At 43.8% G+C, this 26,165-nt stretch overlaps 1 long non-coding RNA gene across 1 annotated transcript; it reads right to left on the bottom strand.

The window, feature by feature from the left end:
- Nucleotides 1–16,590: 16,590 nt before the first annotated feature.
- Nucleotides 16,591–25,908, bottom strand: LOC135297416 (uncharacterized). The gene is made up of 3 exons (XR_010359427.1): nt 25,889–25,908; nt 25,394–25,456; nt 16,591–23,938 (listed from the first exon to the last, which is right to left on the bottom strand). It is a non-coding gene; the product is annotated as an uncharacterized LOC135297416 (long non-coding RNA).
- Nucleotides 25,909–26,165: the final 257 nt, after the last annotated feature.

Here is a 26,165-nt window from a genome sequence, read left to right as displayed (position 1 = left end):
CAGTGACTCACTTGGTGACTTTGAATGAGTGAGGAGTGGAAGTCAGCAGTCCTGAATCATGCCATCCTCCAGACAATTACCCCCCTCCCCAATAATTCTTCTGAGCAGCAATCATATTTTAAAAGCAATGATTACATCTGTATTTTTCCCCATCATAATTGCTCAGAATTTAAGAGCTACAAAAACAATCTGCAACATTTGAAGTCAGAGTAAAGTCTTTCAGGGCTGACACTTTTTGGGAGGTCACAGAGTTTGGAAATACAGAGGTTTTTTTTTTCATCAGGAGTGGGATTTTAGCATGTGGTTTGGAGAATTGTTGGGATCCTTTTTGGGCACCTGCCAGGGGAAGAGGATGTGGAGAGCTCCTTGCAGTCTTCCCAAGATGTCCTTTTGGAGGCTGGTAAGACCAGAGCAGGCAGGCAGAACGGCCCCTTGCTGCCAGATGAGCTGACTATCCCACTTCCCCATTTTTCTTCATTTTACAGGTTTTTGTAAACCTGTATTTTACTAGGACAGAAAGTTGAGGCCATCTCTGTGCTGTTGCCTGTATGGCTTTTCTGGACACCATGGGATCAGCTTGGGAAACAGCAGCAAATGTGCTGAGGGCTGGGAAGACATTGACCAGTGCACACAGTCAGGCATGAGTCATGCCTATGGGACAAATCTGGTGTCATTCGTAGCTGTGTTCCTCAAACCTCGTGCTCTCCTTCATCCTCTCTCAAAATAAAAGCAAAGTTTATTGAAATGGGGAGATGGTGAGGAAAAGCAGTATTTTCAAAACCCTTGCTTTCCTACTGGGCACTCTGTTGCCCTCTTAATATTCAGCAGTAAGTGATTTATAGCCCCCCTGACATGGTGGTTTTGTGTTTCCTTTGTGTGCATAACTTCCTTTTGATATAAAGGGACGATAACAAACCTAAATTGTAGTCTCACAAGCACATGGCACTTTGTCTTTGTGGTGCAGATAGCAGGAAAATGCTCTAATCTTGAGTTCAACACTTCAGCCTACCCACCCCCAAATTCCACGCTGGTGAGAGGGTGGCATTAGCAGGTTTAGTGAGAGCAGTGTTGGTGGGGGTGATTCTTTCACACATAGTGGTGCAGGATGATGGTTTTGGGAGTGCCACTGGAGTCAAGTCCATGATATGGACTCAACAAGAGATGGGTGCACAGCTGCTTCTTGAACTTTTTTGCATACCTTTTTGTGCTGAATGCTTGGAAGGAAAAACTGCTACAAAACCTTCACTTTCTGCTGCCAGTTCTGCAGTGGTGCTTTGCTCCTGTGCGTTCACAACTCAGCATGCCCTGGCCCATCAAACTGAAAAATAAGTGTGCAGGACCTTTGCAAGTGTCACTGCAACCTCAGGATTAGTCCTAAAGCCAGGCTACTTTTGGCATGAGGGAAGGGCTGCTCTTCTCTCAAGATGCCTTTCCACCCTTGAGAGGTTTCTGCATTTTTGATACAGCTGTTTCCAGGGCCTCATGAGAACTGAACAAACAGATGCCAAATAATCTGGTTTTACTTCAGGGAGCACAAAAGCGGATGGATCTTAGAAAAACACTGGAGTTGTGCACACCTTTTCCTCCCCTCCTTGGGGGTCATTTGAATCAGGTTTGAACCTTTAAGTGCATTTCAGAAAGTTGCCTTCTGATAGCCAAACTTCACTTGGGTGTTCCTCCCTTTTCTCACAGCTATTGTGAGACCATCCCCTCTGAACACCCACGTTCCCTTTATTGCGAAGCTCTTTGATCAGCCTCAGCAGATGACATGATGAACAGTTGACTGACTACTTTGGCAAAACCAGTTTTTGTGGCTTGACCTCCTTTTCGCACACGGTGTCTTGCTGTGAGTACAGGGTCCTATTCAGTGTCTGAGTGGTTATAATTGCTGGTTTACCCAGTCTAGACCTGGTTGTGGGAGAAACCCCCGCACAGGTATCAATCAGGAAAGGCTTCTGGAGTTAAATTAAGCATTTGAAATATGGAAATGCTGACATGGCTGGGTGAGATGTTTGATGGTACACAGGGGAAATGAGTTGTATATACCCTGGCTGTATCCTCATTTACTCAGCCCTTGGCTTCAGGGCTACTCAGTGACACTGACCCACTCAGTCCTTTGCAGATGCTGGGCCATATTTAATTTCAAAGGGTGCCAGTCCACCCTCTTCTTCAGGCAGATATTTTCCCTTGTGTCAACATCCTCATAACAACTCCAGCTAGGCAAATATAGCACATGCCTTATGAGTGTCCTGGAAGGACTCAGAGGTGGAGAGTTAGAGCTAAAGAAGTCTCATGGTTAACCCCATGCACCACTGAATAGCTTTGGGATAAGTCGCAGCACATGATGAAGAAGCTGGGAGGAGAGTTTAATGGTCCTGCAGAGAACACCTCCTTAGACAGCCACCCTCCAAGATGTTCCCAAGGATTCCCATGGAAAATAATCCTGCGCTCCTTTTATGTTCTGGTACTCACACACATATTATGCTTCCCTGCCAGTTCTAAGGAGAAAAGTGATTAGTCACTTCACACAAAATCCTTTGGGGACTGTACATATACTCCAGTATGGATGCCAGCTCCATCTAGAAGGGAATGAAGACTCACAGCTCTGCTCTTTGTGTGGTTGTTAAGAGAAGCTGCTATTTGCAGGTACTGGATGCAAGGCCTTCCAGGTGCCCACTGCCAGCTGCATCCCCAGCAGTGTTTGCAGCCAGGCTTAACAAAGCCCAGAAATGCAAGACCAGCTTATGAGAGCTTCACATCTACAAGACCAAAAGCACAAGCTTGATCCTGCTCACAGATCTCCCTTTTTTAAGACAGTAGACTCTCCAGTCTCTTAGAGGAAATAAGAGACTGGATAACCAGTCTCTTTTTTCCAGCTGGTTATTGCTGGATGCCTGTTCTGACCTTAAAAGCTGAAAGTAAAAACAATCCAAGATATGGGGCATGCTGAAGTGGCAGCTGAAGGGCTTTTTTTGTTCCTTCTGCAGTTAATGCCATCATGCTAAAATTGCATGCGGGTGGGAGTGGGGGTTAATTTAAGGTTTAGTGTGACCAAGAAGAATTATTTAGAAAATAGCAAATGGACAGCATTCTGAAAAATGAGCTTCACTTCCCTAACCAGGAGTACTTGACTTAAGTTGAAGAAACTGTGAAGGAAACCTCCATATCCATGGCAGGTAAACATTTGCCTTTGATTCTGTTTTTCTCTTCAAGTCTAGAAACCCCAGCATTTACACTTAAATGGATGTGCTGTAAGCTATGTTTAGGAGGAGAATTTCATCCCCTCCTGCACGTACTTTTACACATGATAATTATTTGACTGTAGCTTTACAAAGTATGGCTGGAGGGATGGTTTGAAAGGGAGGAGTTACATGGCACTGATGATAACTGCCTTATTCAGCCCTACTGAAGGCAGTGGCAGCAGGATCAGACAATCCAGAAGAGGTATTTTATTTTAAATAGCCATTATGGACCTTCAGTGACTTATGGTAAATTCCTGCCTTCTGATTTCATGCACTGGAGAACACACATGTATGCTGGAACCATGCATGTCTTCAGAGTCACATGTTCAGTGTGGACATGAATCTCTGCATTTTGTCACCATTAAAAAAAACCCCAAAAACTAACAGAGAGCTAGAGAGCATATGAAGATGACATTTTGGTGAATGATGGTATTTTTTTAACACTATCAGTTTTGTCTTCATCAAACATATCACAGAATCTGGGCTTTTACTTTATCTTTTACATTTTGCTTTTTCTCACCCACTTGATCTGCTCCTTCCATACAACTGGAGTTGTGGTCCAAAACTCATGGAGGGATGAAAGAACTGCTCTATAACCACATGGTCTGGATGCAATACCTTGCACATAACTGCTTCTCTTTGTGCCAAAGACATTACCACACTACCAGTATTTAATTTGTTGCCACACAAAATGCTCTGGATTCTGGATAGCTGTGACATTGAAACACTTCCTATAAGTTGGTTCCTGCTCAGCTCTAAAGAGATTTGGGTCATCTCTTTGACATTTTTTAGCCTAAAAAAGTACAAAGGTGAAAGGTCTCCCACAAGGCTTGATCAAAATATTGGGAGATGGCAGTCTAAATTTTGGCCTCTCTCTGGCTTGCAGGCAAAGCAGGACAAGTCTTTGTTTTCTTGAAAGAAACAGGGATGGCTCTCTTTAAAATCCTGAGAGGGCAGAAAGCAGAGATGATTTCCACCTTCCTGTGGCAAGGTCAATTCTATCCCCTCTGCAGATGGACCTACTCCAGTAACAGGATGGGCAAGGCACCTTTTGGGAAAGGTCACCAGAGCTTGTTGCCCTGGGCTTTCTAAGGGATACAAGCAGTGGTAAGGGCTTTGTGCAACTACCATTTAGCTGTCACCAATATCACAGGCAGAGCTTTCTTTAACCATAATGTCTCCTATTGCAGGAAGCTCTGGAACCTCTGCAGTAACTTTGCTGCAAACAGCTACCCCAAAAGGGGCTTTGACCTTTTAACAATGGCACTTTATGACACACTATTTACTTTTATTGATTTTTCAAATATTAGGGTGGAGATAATCACTAAGAAACATGAGATCTTGAAAAAAAATTTAAAATATAATAAATTATATATAATAATTTATATTTAATATATAATAAACTATATTTTATATAGTTAGAGTATCTGTGTAGTCATGTCTGATCTTATATGCTAATTTTCATTTGTATCCTTCACAGTCATTTGTAGAGGTAGTTCCATTAGGTGTAGGTGTTCCATTACAGCAGAAGGAACTACAGCCCAAGGAGATACCTGGTTGTCAGGAAGAGAACTCAAACTCAAGAACATTTGGGAGTCATTTAAGACAGGAAGACAACATCCACTTGAGTTTAATTCCCTGTTCTTGTTTGTGTGTGTCTAGTTTCATGGCTGTGAGTGGTGCATAAATCACCTGAGCTCCTCTATTCCCCTGTAATTTACTGTTGGAAAGGACAGAAATAAATTCCAACATGTTTGTGAGACATACAAGAATTACTCCAAACTTAGAAGAATTTTGGAGAAAAGTTAAATGCTTCAAGCCTAAATACTGCTAATTCTCTCCTGCACTACTATCCACTGCTAATTCTCTCCTTCTAGTTTATATCATCATGGATTAAAATGAAATGCTGCTGTGAATGTGCCCCATCAAACAGAACATGGTTGTAGTTGTTTGCCTTGTGTGGCCTGAGTAAAAGTGCTCGACTGTGCATTTCTGCCCTAGGAAAATCCTTTATGCCCTGATTTCCAAGTTCAAAAATAGCTCTCTACAGATGAAACATGTTTTTCACCCTTTAAAGTAGTGTTTTCACCTACAAATACTTGCTGCCTCAACAAGAGCCCTTTCCTTTGCACTTGTGCCAACATGCAACTTGGATAAAGAACTAAACTTAGATTCAGAGTTATAATGCTTCCACTGACTTTTTTGGTTTTGTTTTTTAATAATGACTGTAAGACATGTGCCGTCTCTCTCCTGAATTTTAATCTTTCTAATGAAGGTGTGTTTGAAGAAGGCACACCCTTCAGAAGATGTTTTGTGGTATCGTCTTTGTGCCTTTAGTGTTGAGGACCAGCTGCCTTTTCAATTTTAAATGCACTTTTCAGGGTCTTACATCACAGAGGCCTAAATTAAAACACACTTACCATAAAGAGGTGCAGCACATGCATTCATCCTGGAAATTGCACTGCGACATGAAAGATATCCAAACCCTACATGTAATTTTGAAGATGAGCAAGCCTTGGCCTTTCAGATGTCCCACGTGAGGGAAGCGCACCCACGTCCCGCAAAATTGTAAGCTTCTGAATCATGGAAGTTGGATCTTAAAGCCTCTAATTCCCACTGAATTAGAGATGTTTGGTGATGTGTGTGGCTGTGAAAATTAAGCCCAGTGCTGGATCGGGGGTGGCCGACTGCCTGGTGGATGTGAGCCTATGCAGGAACCCCTGTGGTCCAACACCCAGTGTGAGCCAGGGAGATGCAGAACTCAGTGATGGGCAGCTCTCACTTTCTGCCTCCCAGTTCATCCTCCACATGTTATTCAGACTCGGGGATCAGGATCTGGTGGCTCCTCATGGCATGAAAATTTTGCTTAGTGGTTTGCAGCCTGAGAAGGGCTGGTCATGCCTTGTGTAAAGAATTATCTGATTAGCTCTAGATGTTTTTCTCCTAATCAAGGTTATTGGAGAATTGTTTTTCTTCTCTAGTATGGTGGTATACACCAGGAGTAAGACCACTGCACCTTTATTTTTGATGTATATACCATGGTGAGAGCAGCAGCTGATCTTTAACTTCTCTCCTGCAGCTATGGAAACCTTGCCTTGTGCACTCCTGCAGAAACAGAGACCTCCTTTTGGGGTTCATGGGTTTAATGCCAAATTCTCTCTCCATATACATGGCTCCCAGGAACCAAACTGTAGCTTCAGAGTGCCATCAGCTTCATTAGCCTGTGGGTATACAGAGGGAACCCCCAAATTCAGCCTGAGTGAGACTTTCCTTTCTGCCTCTATTCAATGTCAGTTTCACTTGCAAGTGTTCAGGGGAAAGAGTTTTTTGCAATCTCGTTCAAGTATCAGATACGGGCAATCCCTCTCCTGGAGTGCCATGGTTGGACAGTATCCTGGGCTAACTTGGGAGGGCAAGGCTCTCCCATATCTAAACATTGCAGTAAATGTTACTCAGCCTCCTGTGGGGTAACTGGGCTCGACACAAATGTCTTACCCAAGATCACAAGGAAGAGGAAATATGGGAATATACGCCACCAGAAGACACTGTCTCCCTTGACGTTTTTGTCTATAAAACAATGGCTTACAGAGTGTTTTTAACTGAAAGGTGTTGTTGGCCTCTTTCCTTTTCAGTTTTGGACTTTTATTTCCTGTAGGAGAGTCTCTGGAATTCCTTAATGTTGTCATCAAGTCCTAGGGATTTTTTTTTCCTCTTTTAGTTGTGCTACATCTCCCAGGTTGGCAGCAATGCAAAATTTCTGAGGGAAGACATTTCTGTTTAAACTGGAAGTCATGAATACAAGAGCTTCTCCTCCCAAAGGAAATGTTTTTACTTCCATGTCCTCAGTCTTACATCTTTGCTTTGTACTCAGGTATTTTCACTTAAGACTTTCCAGTTTCCTAGAAATTTTGATTTACTCTCCTGCTGAGTCTGTGGAACAAGATACTAAATCCATCTTACTTGGGAAAAAAAAGAAAGAACAATAAAACCCTAATTGAAACATTTTGCTGAAAAATGTCACAGCATAGTGATTTTTGAAACAAAAGCCAAATAAATACTTTTTGCTTTTCTAAACTCGGAAAAGAAATGCACGTGTATACCCATTCAGTTGGAGTGGAATTGGAAAATCTTTATCTCATATGCACTGCCAACTTTAGGAAAAGGAGAGCCTGTTTTTGTCTTCTTATGTGTATTTATGTGTCTTTGTTATTAAAATTTAGCAGTCTTGGGAAGTTTTGCTGTGATGTTGAGGAGAAGGCTGCAATTCCAGGCACTAAGGTGGCTCCTTTGGAAAGGCTGAAATGTGGCTGCCTGCTCTTAGGTACCCATGAACTTTTCTAAAACCACAGGGACTCTGTACCCCACTTCTTTCTAATTTAGGACAACCAGATGTCCAAGGCCCAGGCCCATTCTGAGTTCCTAACAAGCATCTTTGTGATATTATTTTTTTTTCCTGGATATGTTTTTTTTTCCCCCAGCAAGCCCTTCTTCATCTGCAGTGATCTGATCTTCTTCCACATCGAGAAGACAGAAGTCTCCCATGCAGGAGACTTGTGCCTCACCCACCTCACCCGCCTCCCCAATTTGTCCTCCCTTCACTGCTCCTTTCTTTCTTTATAGTCATCACCCAACTAAGAGCTTTCTAACTTCAGTGCATTTATACCCCTGCTCTCCCAGATCTCAAGGGATAAATTCCCTGTCAATCCCACCCAGAGGGATCATTCTTGTGTGTGCAGTGACTTTAGGGTACATCATGCAGAACCTCAGTGCAGGATTCCCTGGCCAAAACTGAGACACCACATTCCCTTCCACCATGTGAAAATGAAAGTAAGCTTGGCCACAGCAAAACCACAGAGCAGTGAAAAATCCTCCATTGTTGATGGTGATGGTGTAAAGCACCCAAATCTTTACTTCAGATTTTCAAGGGGTGCAAAATACGTGGATGTGTCTGTCAGCAAGACTTCCAGAAGGACAGAATGTCACTGGGATCCCCACTACGAAAAGCTGCCGTAAGGTCGGTGACACAGGATTTCCGCAAGCTGGTGCTTATCTTGCAGACAAATCTCCTGGGGGGTGAAAAGTCAGACACACACACACAGGTACAGTGAGCACAGCTGTCTGTTGTGGGGCTGTAAGGAACTGCCGGAAACCCACGGAGGAAGATGCAAAAAACCCCAAAAATGTAAAGGGGAAAGGTGGGAGGGAAGAAGCTGTTTTTCTCAAAGCTTGGCTGCCCTTGCAAGCAGAGTAACATCACAAAAGAGATACATGGTCAGGAAGGTTTAGAGCATGAAATCCTTTTGGAGTTCTGTAGATGGTGAAGTAGAGGGAAAGAAACTTCACTGCACACCTGTGCAGTGGTTAATGTGATGTTTTCGGGAGAGTTCACCCATGAGTAGGCACAGCAGCTTGCTGTACTGATAAAGCTCATTTCTGCTCTGGAGCTCTGGAGTTAGGCAAACTGGGCCATGGGAACAAATCAACTCACCAAAGCCACACAGTAAATGTGACAGAGGTAGAAAGATTAAATAGGAACAGATTGCCTTTACCCTACCTGCTTCACACACACACACTCATGTGAATACTGAATCTGCATTGAGCATTTTAGAGGCTCTTGAAATTCTGAAGTCTGGTGGCCTAGAAAATGCTGACTCCTTATGTAGTAGTTAAGGATGGATGGAATAAAATGGGGCTCAGTTTGGCCCAAGGAGCAAGGGTTTGTTGCTTGCTTCATGTCTGCGTGTCAGGAAGGCACAAAGCAGAGAACAAAACCTCTGAAAGACCTGGGGAAATAATAGCTGCTTCAGCTCAGGGGCTGAGCTGGAAAATGGAGAGTAAAAGAACTAGATTGCATCAAAGCCAAATAAATGGTAATATTTCCTTTTTTATTTTTTCCCCCCACTTGTTTTTCTTGGGGGAAATGGGAAAAAAACCCAATGTGTTATTTTGGGTCAGCCCAAATTGCATTTTGAATATAACATTTTGTTTTGAGGTTAGTTACCCCTCTTGTTGCTCACACTTTCTTTTATTTCATGTCTCTTTTGAGTGGAAAATGCCACTTTAAAATAGCAAATCAGAGGGTTATGTTTAAGAGGCAGTGAAATAGAATGCTGTGGCATTTTCAAAACAATTTCTTTCAAGAAATGTAGATAGGTATTTATTTCCTCCATAAATTTTTGGGTGCAGTTGAAAATGTTTGCCATGTTTCATTCATTTTGGAAACTCCAAAATTGCATGGTTTGGGTTTGTCCTTTTTTACCCCTAAATATTTTAGTTCTTTTCTTTTCTTTTCTTTTCTTTTCTTTTCTTTTCTTTTCTTTTCTTTTCTTTTCTTTTCTTTTCTTTTCTTTTCTTTTCTTTTCTTTTCTTTTCTTTTCTTTTCTTTTCTTTTCTTTTCTTTTCTTTTCTTTTCTTTTCTTTTCTTTTCTTTTCTGCCTTATTCAATTCCTGCTGAAGGAATTGCTTCTGCAGAAACAACAAAAGGGAGATGTGTAACCTGAGGAATGGGAGATTTCAGGGAACAGGACAGGGCTTACAACAGCACCTGGGGCAGAGGCCAGTGTATGGCTGAAGGCAAAAGCATGAGCAGTGGTCTCTTATTTCCCAGCAAAGCTACTGAAGAAACAGCAGTGAGGAAAGGTTTGAGGCAACAGGGGATGGATGTGTACAGCTTTACTTACAGTGTTCAGTTTTAAGTGGCTGTGCCACTGGAAGGCTGATTTTCCATCAGCAAGATCACTGTCACAATCCTTGCATCCCGGTTTTTCTCCGTTGCTGGCAGGCCCTAGGGAGGCAGATGGGTCATGGCAGGGATGTTGGGGGCTAGTTTTATTCTTGTGCACCCCATCCCCTGTGGGGGATCTGCAGGGCTCTCTCCTTTGGTTGGGTTTGCCCTGTTAGGGCTATGGAGAGAGGGAGGTGATCTTGGAGCTGCTACCTCTCTGCTCTAGATCTGGGCTTGCTTGCTCTCCAGGCAGGCTCGGGGTGTATGGAGGAGCAAAATGCCTTGTGCTCACTCCAGATAAGAGAGGTGATGCTGATAGGGCTGAGGGAAACAACCCAAGCACTGACTGAAGCAGAACGTGGTTTGCAGCACAAGTGTTTGCCTGACTTGTCAGCACTGTGAGACAGGGGCAGGTGGGAGCTGGTCCAGGGGTACCCCCCTGCACTATGATGTCCAGTGGACAGTCAGGTCCTAGAGCTTCTCTTTCCAGCCACAACATCCACTGTGGAGGCAGCAGCCCCTTAAAACCAGATGTAGGGTAACTGGCAGCTTAGGTGACAGGCATTTCCTTCCCAACCAAGAAATAATGCTGTGTGCTTTGACTAGCAGGGGAATTCAGACAGTCTGAATTCAAGCCATTTTAAGTTAGAAACCCCTTTTTCTGATTTTCCCAGAGCTGGCCAGCTGTGGCCTTCTGTGTTTGCTGCATCATGAGATGCTTTGTAATGAAGTGGTGGGGTCTCAGCAGGCCTTATTCTGTCACTGGAACAATGGAGCACAGACTTTCTTTATATCCTGGAGGGCATCAAATAATAAGAACAAGAAAAGTTGTCCAGCTGTGCTTCAGCTGGACTACTTTTCTCTTTTCATTTTTTCAGTCAGTCTTAGTAGACAGCGTGGCTCTCTGACTCACTTGTCTTCTGAGCAAGATACTTAAAATGTAAATAGAAAACTTGTTTTAAGAAATGGCATGTGCCTAGCATGAAGAAGTAAGAATTACCCCTGCTGGAATAACCTTCCTTTCATTGGGATTATATTAGGGAGGAATTTGGTCTGCTCCTTGGCAGCTCCGTGCACAAGCTGGCCGTTGTTATTAAAATCTAGAAACTCATTCCTAACCTTAGTCACCTCAGGTGATTTGCACTTGAAAAGATCACACAGACTGGTAAATTTGGGAAGGATACATAAAGGACTAGCAACACAAACTGCCTTCTGGCTGGTGAGGGCTGGGGTTACTCAGATTTCTTGGCAGTGCTGGGCTATTCACTAATTCAGTTTAACCCCCTACAAAGTCCATGTGGAGGTGAAGAATTGCAGGCAAAATCCACCGGCTGGTCCCCCAGCTCAGAAGACTGCCTGGAGGTGGCTGCCATGGCTCAAGGTGTCCCGGAGAAGGAAGCCAAAGCATCCGGCTCCCTGGCCAGTGGGAGACGTGCCTGTGGCGGATGTTTGCTGCTCACAGCCTCTCTCCAGTTCCTTGTCACAGCAAGGTGAAAATGGACACAACAAATGGCTTAAAGAGCAGATTTCGATGAGAGCAGGTCAAGGGACCTGCGGGGCCTGGTGGGAGTGACTTGAGCAGCACAGCTGCAGCTGCAGGAGGATGTGCAGCTCCACCCCTATCCTCCCGCTGGGAAAGGGCTGCTTGGGAGGCAAAGCCCAGCTCAGCAGGGACCTGGGAAAAAAGGGGCTAAGGAACAATTTGCCTGCATCTATTGAAGCAAAGCAAGCAGGCGGCATGGAGAGCAACTCATATGCTAAGCCCATCATACTTGCTGTCATTTTTTTTTTGGGTTTTTTTTTTTTTTTTTCTTTTTCGTTGTTGAAACCACTACAGAGAGCAGCACATTTCCAGGAGCCTGGCTCCAGCAAGCAAACTTCCCTGTGGCTTCCTGCCGGCTCGGGGAGGATTCGTGGCTGGGATGCTTTACCTCTTCCGTGCCAACTCAACTGGAGCCATGTCTCAAGATGGTTCTTTGATACCCTGTACAAAGGATTGCTCCTTATGGTGTTTTTGTCATGAAATAATACGTTTCTGCAAAGTTCAATCTGATTAAAATACAAAGAATTAGGATGGGGGACTGGATATGTGCAAAGTAGTATTTATGTATCTGTTTCTTTTGTTAATAGATAGCCCTGCCAGTCCCACAAAAACTTAAGCATGCACTTAGTGTTCCCAGTGGCTAATCCCATGAAAGTCTACTCCCAGTGTGTATTCAAGCACACACGTACATCTGCATAAGGCACGGACTGCACGGCCCTAACCCTGATGTGCTGACTTAGAGCTGTCAGTTGTGAATGTTCCCATGTCTGGAGCATATCCTGAGACTCAGGGATGCCTGAACCCTCACTGTCTGGATCTACAAGGTGTTAAGTAGGACTTGGAAAATGGAGGGCTGGAACGGATAGGCAAGAAGTTACATTTAACGATGTGAAATTATGGTAGAAGCCAGGCACAGGATCATTAAATAATGGATTTGGTTGTTCATTATTTACTTCAGCCATCCCTCTGCCCCTGTGAAATGCTGACTCCTGTGCTGTCCGTCTAAAAATGACACAGTTGCCATCACTTTTTCCAAATGGACATTTTTGTTTAATATTTTAAAAGCAGGTCTGACAAATCCACAAGTATCAGTGTTAGGCAGAAAAGAGAAAGCTCAGAGATAATGAAGTATGTGCATGTAGTAAGGCATGCACCTTATCACTCAGTAAAATTGGTGAATTTCTATCAGTGCCACAACAGTGTTCTCAATTGCTGCAAGAACTTGCCGTCTTTGATGCAAGACCACCAGAATTTTGGTCTGCAATCTGATAAAAAGCCAACTGTACCAAAGAAGCAAAGAGATTAAAAGCAAAACAAACAAGGGAAATGGAGGAGAAAAACTCCAACAAATTAAAAACTGCGAACTAGACTTTGAACTGTACAACACATTTTATACTAAAACCCCTCACAATATATTCCAGTATTGTTTTGATAGCAGATCCATTGCTCATGTGAAGCAGGAGTGACACCAGTCTGTAGGTATTGCTGTGCAATTCTGGGATATCTGGGGCACTGGTGATTGCGACTTGCTCCTTCTTACAAGGATCCTGTGGGCTTGGATACTTGGGAAGATGTGCTGGGTTTGATTTGCCTCGTAACCTGAAGCAAAAGTCAGCCTGAGGCTGCCAGATTGTGCCTGGTTTCAGATCAAACCTCTGAGAAAGTAGTGAATTGAGTAGGGTTTCCACTCAAAACCATAAATCGGTCTTGATATGCTTGAAACTTTGCCCAGATTTTTTTTTCTTTTTCCCAAACTTGGCCTGTATTCTAGCTTTGTAACAAAACCTAAAACAAACATCTCTGGGTTTTGGGTTTAGTTGTGAAAGTTTAACACAGAAACCATTTTCCTCCAGGGGGAAGGGGGATGCTGGCCTGTGTGCTAAGGCTAAGTTTCATTTTTTATTCTTTTGAGAGTGACAGTGACAGCTTGTATTTTCTACCTTGAAAGCAGCTGGAGAAGAGGCTTTGGCTCAACCTCTGATCTGAAGGACAGAACAGAGAAGGGTGACCATCATGTCCCTGCTTGGATCTCCAGCCTGGTTTTCCCATTCCTGGTAGCAACAGGGAATACATTAATGCAGAGAAACCCTGCTGTCTGTCTGTGATGCTACTTAACTCAGACCAGAGCAGCTCTGAATCAAGGTCAGCATTTGATAGCATGGAGGCCAAAGATACCAGGAGGACAGATTTTTGCCTGGCACATGATAAGATCAACAACTGGGAACCATGCCACCACAAGAGAAGGAGCTGTCAGAAATTGCAGCTTCCAGCTCATGCTGAATTCCCGTCTCACTGGGAGTGAGGCTTGTTGTGTAAGAAAACAAGATACCATCCATTAATTGCTGGCAGCATTTTGTCTTTTTGAGAGATAGAAGCTTCTGATTCCTCTTGTGTTTCTCCCCGCAAGCTGTGCCTCACTTTTTGTAGAAGACCAAGCTGGCATTGCTCCCCTTGCTCTGGTCGGTGTGAGGGAATCCAGGACTCCAGCATTTTCCCGTTAGTCTAGTGCATCATGTGGTGTGAAGCAGGGCTTTTTAAAGTTGTTTTTGAGTCCAGATTACTAATGTCTACAAGGTCAAAGACTACAAGGGTTACCATTCACCACGCTAGAGAAGTTGCTGCTGTCTCTGATGAGCACAGATACTCTGTGTGGTCCTCACAGCTTTTGATCTAGTGGCGTGAATGCCAACACCAGAGTCCTCTCGGTGTGCCTGGCTATAATCACAGGAAGCTCATTCATTACGCAAGTCCTGAAGATATGGAAGTCTTGCTAATCAGCTGGGATGGGAGGGGTAAATTAATCATTTCCTTTTACACTTGTTGATAGAGCAATTCATTCTGTCATGAGAAAATTTGGAAGTGGAGGAAAGTTTCAGTAAACTGTGAGTAAAACCTGAGATTTCAATCAGATGTTGTGGTCCAGTTTTGCTGCTGCTTTTGTCTTTAATCTTACTTTCCCTGCCTCCTCACAGCAGGGCCTTTTCCAGGATTAAGCCACACTTCCCAGAGCTGTCCTTTTGAGTTATTTGGGACAGGGAATGGATTGAGGACCGAGGGAAGTGCACCTACTGTCCCCACTCAAGGGAGCAGATGAGATCTTGGAGAAAAATGCCTAAGGCAGTACAGCCACTGTTATCTCCAGCCATTAGCAGCAAGAGCAGATTAGGGACCTCCCATGCTTTCCTCAGAAAGTAGGAAAGGAGTGTCCAGAGCGGTTGGGGCAAATTCTTTCTGCCTCTGCCTGTCCCTTTGGGCCCTGCTGAGCTTTCTTTACTAGCTGCTACATACAGAAGAATCTAAAATAACACTCCTTTGGCTGCTGCCCTGGATCTCTTCATGAAATGGGGGAAGTAGTGTGCATCTTCAGTACTCTGTGTCCTTCTCCTGGCAGCGCCTGACTTCTGCAGTGATATTTTAGCCTCTCCAGAGGCAGCTGCTGAAATATTGTTGAGCACAGCATTGGAAAATAAGGAGAACTGAAGCTGGGGGGTTTTTGTTTGTTTTGGTTTGTTATGGTTTGGGTTTTTTGCTACATCAGGCTTTAAGCTGTTAGTTCTAACAATAACATTTCAAATCATAGTTCAGTAATACCACTATGTATTTTAGGGATTTTGATGTCATGGTGCTTTTAGATGCTCGTCTAGGTTACACCAGTATTGGTGGGGTATGTACACAAAGGGCCTTCATATGACTCCACAGCACCTGAGATCTGCATCCAGGGATCATTAACAAAATGTTACATGTCAAATCCATTTAAACATCCTACACATCCTAAACATCCTATCTGGATACAGCAATTGTCATATAAAGTAAACAGCACCTTTGCATGGCTGTTGCATTAGAAGAACTTGCTGCTTATTTTGCCTGATTGCTCACCTGTCTGCTGCAATCTCCTTGTGCTAAGTGCACACCTCTGTAAAGCTCCTTACAATGGCTCTTTGGTAGGGTGGGACTGGATGTTATTTAAATTGGCGGGGGGGAAGAACAATTAATGTTTCGTGTGATCACAGAATCACCTTTCAGTTGCACCAGTGGGAGATAAAACTTGTTAGTTAATTGGAAGGGCTGAAACCCCAAGGAAACCGGATGCCATTTGATTTAGAGGATGCAAGTGAAGATGGAACTGTGTGCTACAGAAGCTTTTAGTTTGCCAGGCTTGCATGAGTGTGGCTGCACTTTCCATTTAAAAAACACAGCTCTTTTTGGTATTATTAAGTTAGTACAGATGTGAAATAGTCTCTTTTAGACCTTTTCCCCTCAAAGAAGCAATGCTGCTTTATCTATGTTGAGGCAGTGAAAATATTATATGCTACCAACCCAGCTGTGTACCATGTTAGTTTATGGAGCTGACAAAAGTTAATCCAACTGATTTCAGAGTGCTCTGATACAGAGCTGACCTCTAGCTTCATGTTGATGACAGGCAGCAGACACTGGCACCCTTAAAGGAACCTGGTACTTAGGTGTCTTTGAGCTGATCTAAGTGCTCCTTCTCACTCAGGTTGTACTGGTATGGTGCTTTGGGTATTTACAGCTAAAGCTGTCATTGGGCAAAACATCACCCTGGGCTTGCAAAGACCTTGCCAAATCAGGTAGTACCAGCTGGACCGAGCTTGAAGTGAAATGATGAAATGCTAGCTACATGCAAATACCTGTGGGTTGGGTGTCAGTAGCTCTGCTGCTGGAACCTATTGCTGGAAGGCAGTAGCCACAGCTGCTCCTTCAACATTCAGTGGCCCAAACCTGTACTGATTGTGACAAATTTGTTGGTTTCTGCTCTTGCTTTGGTTTCTCAATGCAGCTTCCGCTCTTCAGCTCCTGCTCTCTTCCTGAGAAGCTCATGTCATACAGACAGACCCTGCTCTGGCTTTCAGCTATGCACTTTTGGCCCCAAAATGAAGTGATTCTTTGATGCTTCAATTGTACCTATGGAACATTATTACTGGCAAAATGTTGTAGTTCAGCCTTCCCTACCTCCTCATGGCACTGCCATGCAAATCACAGTGTTAGTAAAACAAATGGCAAAGTTATGGAAGAGAGCTTGAGCTGATCTAATGGCAAATTGCTGCTCGAAGAGGGGAGCATATCCCCTCTTGCTCTGTGCACCTCTGTTCTGCCCTAAACTGTGACTATTCTGCTCCTCCCATTGTGCCAGTCTTCAGCCTGTTTGGGATCCTTCAGTTGAAAGCACTGAACTAAGGTATTGATAAAAATGAAATCTAAAGTGAAAAATAAAAAACTAAATCTACACACTCACAAAAAGGAGATTTTTGGACTGGTCAGAAGAGAGTGGAAGCTAGTACAAGGAATAGGACAGAATGCAGAGTGAAAATGGGATGTTCAGTGAGAAAGGAAATGGGATAAGGAAAAAAAAAATAAGAGGAAGGAGGAAGAGGAGAGAGCATTGAACTGTTATTTAAGCCCATCACTGCATGTAATCTTACTTTCTTCCTGTAGCCCAAGTCTCAAGGTAGGAGACCTGCCCTCTGCCTTGTATCTTTGGCAGAAATCTTTGCCAATTTTTTTGCAATGGGTTTAGTAGCAGCAGCAACAGCTGCAGCAGCAACAGCCACAGCACCCGCCAATGTGCAGAACATGGGATGCACGTGGCAATTCAGGACCGCCTGCTCTGGATACTGGGATGAAGCTGTTGGCCTCAGCTTACTAAGCACTGCTGCTGGACACATACATGTACAATGACCTGGGAAGAAGCAAGCAGTAAGCTCTGAGGCAGGGACGAAGTGAGTTGAAATGAATGTAAGAAGCACTGTTTTCAGGCTGCAAGACACGTAATGACTAATCTGAACAAAAGCTCTCTATCCCACAAGGTGTTAATTATATGTCTTGTCTTTCTGGATATGTGTGAACAGGGTCTCTTTGCCCACTGGGAACAATGGCTATAATTATTATTTAGTGGGAAGGAGAGGAAGCCCAGCTGCCCTTAATGCACAGGATCAAATGAAGGCCAATAAAGTGTATGTACACGTGGCCTGCACTCTGTGGCTTAGTGTAACCTACAGAGTTTGCCAGTGTAATTCTAGGGTGTGGAAAGAAACGAACTCCCCCACTGCTGGCAAGGTGCTGGTGTAGACAGAGCTGTGCTGACAGATGAGTGTTTCTGACAGCTTAGCATGTCTGGGTATGTTGGTGGCGTTGCCGTAGGCTGAAATTCCCTTTGGTGGCACAGGCCATGTCTCTGTTAGGGGATTCAGCCCACACCCCTCCACAGCAGTAGTACAGGCAAGGACAGTTTCACTTATTTTGTTGTTGGTGCAAGATACCTCCTAGTCCAGGACAACATTTTTCATGTGTTGGTTTGCTGATGTTCTAGATGTATTATGGGGTACAGCACATGTTTTGAACAGTAGAGCTCTGTGTTTCAGGCTCTGGCTAGGGAATGAAGTCTCTGAGGCTGAAGCAGGAAGGTATTTATGCCAGAAAGTGATGCAGAACTGCTCAGGAGGGGGGCAGGGGGCTGCACCATGAGGCTCTTGTAGAGAGAGAGGACAGCTCACTTGAGCATGTGTATAAGACTCTCTCTCCTATTGCTCCAGAGCCAAATTAGAAGATAAGTCTTGAAAGTCACCATAAGACTGTCCAGGTAGGGCCTGATACTGCTCTGTTTCAAGCAGTATCTGTTCAATTCTTCGGTATAGGACATCCTCTCTGCAGAAGAGTTCTGTGCACAAAGCTGCCCAGCTCTGCTCCCTGCCACAAACCCTGGATGCTGCTCATCACCTCTTCAGCACACTCTTGCTGTAGTGAATTCTTCTGGCTTGCTCATTTGCTCATTCATTTTGGGAAACAGAGGATTTTCCCCCTCCTGGCTGAGCACACAAAGTGTGGACCATTTTGTCAACAGCCATGCTGGCTCTGATTTTAAGAGTTGACTGTCATCAAGCATCAGTATCACCAGGGAACTTTCTGCTAGGTATGGTCCAGAAAACTGCTTGGACTGATCCTGCTAATGACTTATGTGCAGCTGTAGAAGAACATGGAAACCTTCTCTGCCAGAATGCTAGAGGAATTTCTAGGTTTAACACTCCATGGAGTATCCTGAGCTTTGAATGTGAATAAAAAAGTGGTAAATGTGATTAATTTTATTAGGAAGGAAAAGGTAAGAAAGTTAGCATTAAATTTATTCAAAAGTACAATAAGTGTTGGCTGGAAAAAAGCATAAAGACCTCATTATGGATAACTTAAACAACCATAGATAACCAAAATGTGAGAGTGCAAACATAAAGCACAGATCTTTCTGCTACCTCCTCAAAGCGTAAGGACTGGGAAAAAAGGTGCTTTAGCCAAAGTTTCTTTCCCTCTGCTAAAAGCATGCTTTTCCTGAAAAGATGCCATGCATAAAGAAATCATGCTAAAGGCATAATTTTGTTTTCCAAGTCAATGTTTCATTTGCCTCCTCTTAGAATATACTTTTCTTTGCTTATAATCTTGGCATGGCTGTACATATTTTCTATTCTCTTCAGGGGTGGTTTGCTTTGTTGTCATAGCAATGCCTTCTAACTCCTGCACTCACCAGTTTCTTTTCAGGTTCCTGCAGGCTGCAACCAGTCCCTCATTGTGATGATCACATCCCTTAACAGCTTTAACACCTCTTTTTTTATCTCCTAACTATAGGCACATTCAGAAGCACGATTCCAAAGAATTCTGGCCCAAACAGGTTTTCAGCTTGAAATTGGGAAAAAAAAAGGCAATAACATTGTTTGTATCTGTTTGGGGTTTTCATTGTTCTGATGATGATCTAATATTTCAACATTTTTATTCATTCATCTTCTTAGTTTTTCTTGGATGTGAGCTATAATTGCCTTGGTGATCTGGCTATTGGAGATGAGATGCACCAGGCTGGAGAGGTCCTGGTTGACTGGAAGTTGGCTAATGTTGTCCCAGTTTTCAAAAAGTGCAGTTAAGATGACCCTGGAAATTGTAAGCCTGTCAGACTCACTTCAGTGACTGGTAAATAATGGAGAAGATTATTGAGAGAAGTATTGAAAAGCACTTGAAGGACAAGACAGTCACTGGTGACAGCCAGCACAGCTTCAGGTCCTGCTTATCAAACCTGATTTCCACCCAACTGATCAAGGGAAGCCAGTTGATGTTGTGCTTTTGGATTTCAGTAAAGCTTTTGATACTGTCTCTCATGGGACCCTTCTGGACTAAATGTTCATCCCCCAGCTGGATAAACACATGCTGGGATGGGTGAGCTCACAGCTGGGGCACAAAGGGTTACAGGGAACGGGGTGACATCAGACTGGGGAGCTGTCACTGCTGGGGTTCTGCAGGGCTCCATCCTTGGCCCTCTGCTCTTCAACATCTCCATAAATGACCTGGACACAGGGCTGGGAGGGACACTGAGCCAGTTCAGACAATACACGAGGGGGAGGAGCTGTTGGCTCCCTCCAAGGCAGGGAGAGGCTGCAGAGAGACCTCAACAAATGAGAGGACTGGGCAGTCACCAACCATGTGAAGGTAACAAGGGCAAGTGGCAACTTCTGCACCTGGGGTGGTGCAGCCCTGGATGTGCAGACTGGGGAACCAGAGGCTGGAGAGCAGTGCCATGGAAAAGGACCTGGGGATCCTGGTCCATGGCAAGTTGAACCTGAGCCAGCAGTGCCCTGGCAGCCAGGAGGGACAACCTGTCCTGGGGGGCATCAGGGACAGCATCCCCAGCCTGGCAAGGGAGGGGATTGTCCTGCTCTGCTCTGCACTGGGGCAGCCTCACCTCCAGTGCTGGGGGCAGCTTTGGGCACCACAATATAAGAGAGTCCAAAAAAGGGCTACCAAAAGAGGGTGTGGAGGGCAAGCCATATGTGGAGTGGCTTAGGTCACTTGGTCTGTTCAGCCTGGAGGAGACTGAAAGGAGATCTCATTGCAATCTACAAATTCCTTGTGAGGGGCAGCAGAGAGACAGTGCCAATGATAGGACCCCAGGGAACAGCATGAAACTGAGCTGGGCAAAGTTTAGGTTGGATATTAGAAAAAGGTTCTTCACCCAAAGGGTTGAGCATTGGAACAGGCTCCCTGAGGAAATGGTCACAGCACTGACCCTGTCTGAGTTCACGAAGCATTTGGATGATTCTCACAGGCATATGGTGTGATTCTCGGGACTGTCCTGTGCAGGGCAAGGAGCTGAAATTTGATGATCCTTGTGGGTCCCTTCCAAATCAGGATATTCTGTGATTCTGTGATTTTGTGATCAGTGTGGCTTTAGGACAGTTTTTCCCTAGCTTGTGATCACAGTGACAATATGAAGCTGGGACCAGGTCAGCTGAAACAAAATTGTCCCCTTTTCTTGTGCAGTCTTGCTCAACATCTTTCCTTATGCAGAGCTCCACTTTTAAAGACCCATCTCTTCCCCTTGTGTCCAGCTGGATCCTGAGCACCTAGTGAGGCAAAGCCTGGCAGTCAGTCACTGCTGAGCCAGGCAAGAAAGAGTTAAAGCTACAGGAGTGACAGAGGTTGGATGAATTCCTTAAACTCCCTCCCTTCATCCAGAACATTCATTTACTATGAAGCAGATATTAGGGTATTGCTGGGCATGGGCAAAGTGGATGGGGTAAGAAGAAAAGTCTGCACTCAGTCTTTGTGCCCAGCTTTACTGTGGGCTTCTCTGTCCTTGAACAAGTCAGTCTCTCCATCCTGCACATCAACACACCCCAGGCAAAAGAGAAAACACTTTCTACATGTTCAGGTGGGAGGGAAAAATCTTTCCAAGCCCATCTAGGCTTAGGTGCCACATGGGAGGGATGGTAGCAGATACTATGTATAGAGAGCACAGACTTTCCTTGTCATTTCTGCCCTTCATGGGAGACCAGAGCAGAGAGGTCTGTGGAGGTCTTTGAAGGTCCTGCTCAGCAGCTGCCCCGAATTAAGGCAGGCGTGCTACTGTGAGCAGCACACCTTGATTTAAGTTGAATTCTGACATCCTTGTGTTACACCTCCAGTGTGTTGCGCAGCTGTTGGTTTTATATGGATATGGAAAACACTTTCAACGGGATGGGGTGATTCCACCATCTTCCACTGCACAGCTCTCCCTCACTTTCTTGATGTGTATCTGCAAGGATACATGAGGGTTCCAAAGAAGCTGTCAAAGGAGCCATAGCATATATTCTCACCCCCAAATATTTTCTTGAGACAGATTATGACAGGCTTGCATTTCTACCCTCACCACACAAAATACAAATCACAGAACAGAGAAGGCTCCTGCTCCAAAGAGCTTTGCACAGTGGCTGTGTGAGGTTGCTGGCTAATACTTTGTTGCTGTTGGAATTAGTTTCAATATGAATCAATACCATTTTTTTTAGTGCAGTAGGCACATATGCTATACAATTGAGAGCAATTTTAAAGGAACTTGTGCTTTAATGAAACTCCTCTCCCATTTCAGTTCCAGAGACTTCCAATGATCAGGAAGGATCATTGGTTTTTTGTTGTCTTTGTAAACATTACATTCAATTTGGATTGTTGTTGTTGTTGTTTTTAAATCAAAGATGTTAGGTTTTTTATTTTTTAATTTTTTCCCAAAGTAGGAATATTTATCTTCGAACCCTCCAACAGCTTTGGAATGCAGCCTCCACACAGACTTTAATAGCAAAACCCACTTCTTCTGACTCAGGGACCATTTGATGAAATGTCTAGAGAAGCAAAAAGCAGCAACAAAAAAAGCTTTACACAGATGCTTCCCTGTGACTAACAGAACGTCCACCCAAAGCAGAGCGAGTATAAGTACGTTTGTCATATGTGGGTGTATTTTTCCCATACATTCATTTTTAAAGTTATGCAGTAGAGCACTATAAAATTATAGTTTTACAAATAAGCATTATTTGACCGTCACTGGGCTGAGCTGATGACTCACTCTGTGACCTCCATGCAAGTCATTTGATTTTCTTGTTCCTCAGTAAAACTATGTGGGAAACAGGCTGAAAAAAGAAAAAAAAAGACAAACCCAGAAGGCATTCCTGACAATATGTTCCCTACCTAAGCTTTGTGTGTTGACTGGAAACACAACATATGAAATAAGAACTTTACAGCTGCTGGCTTGGTGTCTGTGACCAGCCCTGCAGGAATTGTGGGTGGCCGATGTCTCTGAAAAGCATGCTCTAAATATGGGTTGTGGTGTCTGACCTATCCCAAAACATCAGCAGTAGAAGACTTGCAGGCAGCTGCCAATATCATTATTGTGTCCCACCAATCTCATTATAGTGTCCCATTGTCATTGTGGTGTGAGCTGGGTCTTTTACCACCATAAATGTACTGTCTCCAGAAGTACTGGGAAACACTGGGCTTACAATACAGAGCTTACAGGCTTTAGTGTGTCTGTCCACATCTCAGTCTTCGTGGTTTACCTTCCAGTATTGGATTTTAATTTGGCCTGAAAGCTACATGTTTGCACATAAACACCTTCTATAAACACTTAAAAAAAAATAGTCTCATTATGTCTAGAAAGCAGCATAATTGTTTAGTGTTTCCAAGGCCCAAACTATTAATTAATCCAATCCGTGCAGTGTTACCAGCATTTTGAACACTTCCTTGCTGTTTAAAAGTTTTGGGGCAAATCTCAAAGAACTAAGAGACTGATCTGGTTTTAAAGAAAGACCTCATGCTTGCTGGCTAAATGTGGGTGCCTTGTCTGTATTTTCCTTTAAAGCACATCTGGGTCAGGTTTTTGAACTCTTCTTTGGAGAGGATGGTAAGAAGGAGAAAATAACTTTCTTTAAGGACACTGGGGACCGGATGCAATCTCCTGGTTCCAGGACCTGGGGCTTAAAGGTGAGGCTTGGAAAGGCCTGTTGATTTTGCCTCTCTTTTTGTTTTACATATGTTTCTAGTTTATTTTCCTGTTGCTATTCATTGCTTTTCCCTCAGTTTCCACCTAAGGGGCCTTCATCTGTTTTAAAGAGGACACAGCAGTTATCTTAAAAAGAAATCTCATTAACTTTATTTTGACTCCTTCTTTCTGGTTGCCAGTTATGTGAACCCCTCCTCCCAACCTGCTGTCTAGTGTAATTGCTGCCTTGGAACAGCAATATTAAGCTCTCCATACATATAAAAGGACTTACGAGGTGTCAGCTCTGAAGCATCTATATCATACCTTGAAGGCACAAGCTTATTTCAGAGCTGACTCATGACTGACAAACCAAATCTACTGGATTTAAGTGTCACAGCCAAAAAAATAATTGCCCTTGTTAATTTGGATTGCCTGTCCATCAAGCGCTGGCAGGGTTGGAGAGTTGGTCTTGCTCCTCTGTATCTTTAGGCCAAGTTCAAGCTCTGTCATTTGGATGATGTATCTGCTGAGGGTAGGACAACGATTCCAAGTAAGCAAAGCCAGCATTTCCCTTTGCAGCTGTCTTGCTAGCAGGATTATCTTGCTGGCCCCTGATGCTGTAGCTGTCCTGCTCCTTGCTCATTGTGGTCAGCTGCCTGGGACAAGACAGGGATGTAGGATGTGGGATGTGTGAGATCTACAAAAGGATCTGAGTGATGGACAAAGCTGCCAAGCAATGGAGCCATGAAGCAATAGTGAAATCAGCCCCAGGAGGGTGACGCCTCTCTGTTCTGAGGATGTAAGTCGCTGAAGCTGAGTCACAGTCCCAGCCATTTGAAAGGATGTGGGGCTGGAATGAAATATAGCAACAATTAACAAAAGCAAAATCTACTAAATAAGAGCTTCCTCCATTTCATTTTCCTTATGGATGTTACTGATTCATCACTCTAGCAGTCCTGGCTCCCACCCAGGATGCAAAGGGCATAATATAGGTTGTCTGGAGGCAGTGGCTATGAATGATAAGGAAGGCTTCTTGTATGTATCCTACCCAAATTGCTTATGTAGAGCAGCAAAATGTATCACGGGGATAGAATCATGCCTGTTTGGATTGCTGTGCTATTTGAAGGTGGCTATTACCAAGTGGGTAGTATCATTCACTGTGAGTAGCTGTTCTGGGAGCAGATGATGCAGTGAAAGCTGCTTCCTATGCATCTTTATCCCATGCCTCTGTACACACAACCCTTTAAATACAGCTTCCTGCAGTGACTTGCACAGCCCCACAGCACCTTCTGTTCCCTCATCATATGAGTCCCACCTGCTTCCCTGTGCCACAGTGCCAGCTGGCCAGGCAGCAGACGCTGGCAGTGGGAGAGCTCCAGTAACCAGTGTGGAGGCTGCTGGTGTGTGCTTGCTACTGGGTCACCTCATCAGCCAAACGGGTGACTCTGGAGTTACAGAGCCTTTCCTGAAACAAGGGCAATCATTTGGGTGTCTCTTCTCAGCTCAGTTCTGATTCTCATTAGGCTTCGTGAGGTTGCAAAGATATTATTTTCCTCCCTCTCTGCCAAATTTAGCTGGAATTGGCCAACAGGTTTAAAAGCATTTGAATGGAGGAGGAGGGTGGGAAAGGAGAAGAAAACAGACAGAAGGATCACATAAGCCTCATTTCTCATTTCAGCAGGCTAAGAAAAAATAGAGTTTAGCTTCTAGTTATTACATGTCTTTGATTTGTCTTCAATACTTGAATGCAAAGAGAGATGATTTTTATCCAAACCAGTAAATAAACAGGTGTCATCACTACTTGAGGGATGGTTTTTCTGGTTACCTGTGAGTGAAAGGAAGAAGCAAAAAAATCTTGATGCTTATATATTTGGAAATGGAAAGTGAAGGAGTAGAAAAGATTATGAGCAAACAGGGGGCAATGGTGATCACATACAGTGAAAATAATTTTCACCATGGTAACAAAAAATAAGCTCCCCTAAGGATGCACTTGGACCAACAGAACCAATGTAAGCAAAGAGAGCACTGAAGTATGTCTTGTTTAGAACATAATTCATGGCAGCTTCAATGAAATTCTTAATGAAATATTATATTTTCCCCTTAAAAATCACCTTTTGAAGATGGAAGCTTGTTAAACTCTTTTAATCTTCACTTCCAATGTTTGCCAGCAAAATCTGATCCAGGAAGTCAATTAGAAAGAATTCTCCTGTGTGCCAGGTTTAATTATCTCATTGTGCATTGAATCACTATGCAACTCTACTCTTTAACTTCCTGCACTGAGTTTAGGATTGTTAAACCTTATTTTACAGAGGTATCAAACAAATATTGGAACATACAAAGCCAGTATCATTGTGTCTGTCTTGTAAAGGACTGGGGATTCATGGATTTAAATAGATCCTTAGAGAAAACTTCCCCCCTCAGCAGTTATGATTTGCTGGTGAATACAATCATGTGTAAGCAGAATCTTTGCTTGTATCTTGTGTGGAAGAAGCTACTCATGAAAAAAAGAGTGAATCTAAACCCTAGAGTCTGTGTCTTCCTATTCTAAGCCAGCTGTCTAAAAGGAAATGGTCAAAGTCTTGTCAACCATTAAAGAATTTGTTTACCAGATGTTCATAATAATCCTGTGAGTATAAAAAAACCAGAGAAATCTGACTCCTTACTAAGGACCAGGGCTTGCCACTCCTGTTTCATTGACATCAGCAAGACTCCCCATGTCACAGAGGGCAAATATTTTCGTGAGAGCAGATTCCTGCTCAGAACCCTCCTATGTCATTTACATACATGCCATCATTTCAGGATTGCTCAGAGGCTGCTGTGGGCGACCTCCTTCTTCCCATCTCCCGCACACTTATGGTCACGTGTGTGTAAGCTCTCAGGCTC

The sequence above is a fragment of the Passer domesticus genome, chromosome 3 (genome assembly GCF_036417665.1).
Source record: "Passer domesticus isolate bPasDom1 chromosome 3, bPasDom1.hap1, whole genome shotgun sequence".
Classification (NCBI taxonomy): Eukaryota; Metazoa; Chordata; class Aves; order Passeriformes; family Passeridae; genus Passer; species Passer domesticus.
Note: the sequence above shows the minus strand (reverse complement) of the source record. Positions and strands in the feature narration are given on the sequence as shown.